This window comes from Sinocyclocheilus anshuiensis, unplaced genomic scaffold (genome assembly GCF_001515605.1).
Source record: "Sinocyclocheilus anshuiensis isolate Anshui unplaced genomic scaffold, SAMN03320099.WGS_v1.1 scaffold90, whole genome shotgun sequence".
Taxonomy (NCBI): domain Eukaryota; kingdom Metazoa; phylum Chordata; class Actinopteri; order Cypriniformes; family Cyprinidae; genus Sinocyclocheilus; species Sinocyclocheilus anshuiensis.
The window spans coordinates 213,029-215,362 of record NW_015544119.1 but is presented as its reverse complement, the minus strand read 5'-3'; positions in this window follow the sequence as shown (position 1 = coordinate 215,362).

Genomic DNA, 2,334 nt, shown 5'->3' with positions numbered 1-2,334 from the left:
GAGTCGCAAACAGGTCCACCTGAGCCTGGCCAAAAACTCTCTATATCTGCTTCACCACCTCAGGGTGAAGTCTCCATTCCCCATGCCTCGGCCCCTGCCTCGACAGAATGTCTGCTCCCATATTGAGATGCCCAGGAATGTGAACTACTCTCAGCGAAAGGAGTTTGCCCTGGGACCACTCAAGGATCTGGTGTGCCTGCTGTAAAGGGATCGCAAACGCAGACCTCCCTGGTGGTTGATTTAAGAAACCGCCGCTGTGTCGTCGGTGCACCAACACATGGCAACCTCTTAGGTCTGGGCGAAAGTTTTTCAATGCTAGAGAAACAGCCAGCATCTCCAGGCAGTTGAAGTGCCACGTGAGATGGCGGCCGCTCCACAGACCGCGGGCTGAGCGGCCACTCATGACCGCTCCTGAACCGGTGAGGGACGTGTCCATCGCTAGCATTACGCAGCGACAAGGAGCTCCCAGCACTGGGCCCTGAGACAAGAACCAAGCTTACTCCACATGTTTAAGACACGTAGGCATCGCCGAGTGACCTTGAGCATGCGGAACGGGTTTCCCTTCAGGGAGAACCCCTTGGTCTTGAGCCAACACTGTAGGCGTCTCATGTACAGCAGGCCAAAAGGTATCACATTAGACGCAGCTGCTATCAGACCCAGCAGTTCCTGGGAGAGTTTCTGGGTTAACAGAGAGTGTTAACTTCTTGTTCCATTACCAGAGCCTGCTCGGGGCCCACCAGAGTGGGAATGATCCCGTTGAAACGAGGCGGACAAGAACCGAACTGATTCAGTAGCCTCTTCTACAGTGTGTAGGACCCACTGCGACACATTTGGCAGAAGTTTCCGCGCTGCCAAAAAGGTCTACTAAGGGAATCAGTCTCTCGAGATTGAGATAATGAATAATGAGATCTCTGGTGTAATCAGCACGGCTAGGTCGGTGCCCTGAAGCGGCTGACCAGCAGGGAATGGCCGAACTAGCTGCCCTAGAAACCTCCCAAGAGGTAGCGAGCCTGTTAATACCGCTACGTTTCCGGGCGGTGACTGAGAGAAGCGCTCGCCGAAGACCGCTGTGCCCTGAAGCACCGTAGGTGACAGGGTTGGCAGATCGATCTCCTGAGAGCACTGAGGAGAGACGGCCACCATATAATGAGGTGTACACCGCTCTTCCCCAGAGGGGGCCGGCCCTCAGAAGTCCTGGGCCTTAGACTTCAGAACGTTTTAGCTGAAGACTATCCAGTGGGAATGACGGTCCGCAGATCCGCCTTCCACTAGAAGCGTTCGGCCCAGGAGCGCCACTCTGACTCTAAATTCTGAGGAATACGAGAAGTGACGCTCCCTATATGAGGAGCTGGAACACAGTTGGTTGGGGCTGCTCCTGCCCAGCAACCCCTGTTGACCACCTCAACCTCCTCAGAGGAAGAGAGGAAAACACATGCTCTTACTCGAGAATTTTTTTTATCCCAAGAGCCCCTGTAGATCTAACTTCTCATAGTCAGACAAATACTTCATTTTATTCCTCAACCTCCTCAGAGGAAGAGAGGTAAACACGTGCTCTTACTCGAGAAATTTTTATCCCAAGAGCCCCTGTATATCTAACTTCTCATAGTTCGATAAATACTTCATTTTATTCCTCAGAATCAAATGCAATCAAACAACCAGACAAGTAAACACGGTCTGGTGTGATAAGATTAATTTCAAAGATCGAAAATGATATATCTAACTTCTCATAGTCAGATAAATACTTAATTTAATTTTTCAGAATTAAATGCAGCCAAACAACCAAACGAGTAAACACGGTCTGGTGTGGTAAGATTCACATCAAAAACTGAAAATGATGTAATACACGCGTTGCCTCGGAAGCGCACAAGCCGCTTGGTCACACAAACAATATCAATCTCCTTGGAGAAAAATAGCTACAGCAGCAGAACTCTCACTCAGAGAGGAAAGGAACCGCAGTGCGGGCTTCCGAGCCTCGAGAGAGAGCGCTGGATCTAGGGAGTGCAGGCGGAGAAAGGGCGAGCCATCTCCAACCCATCCGCTAGATCTACGTGCGATCCCCGCGATCTGAATCGCTGCCATGCCTCAGCAATAGCGGGACCGAACCGCGAGCTCGCAAGCACGGACACACTCCTCGGAGCGTGCCCGGTCAGCGGGGAGAAGCACAATCAGCCACTTATTTCTGAGAGCTGACTGCGCGAGTCTTTTTCTTTTTATAATAGTATTGACATAATGCTTGTGCGACTGTAAAACAGCTCCGCTCCACAGTAAAGCTGCTCATTATAATATTAGGCATAATATGCTTGTGTAACTGATGCTTGTGCAACTGGCGAGCTC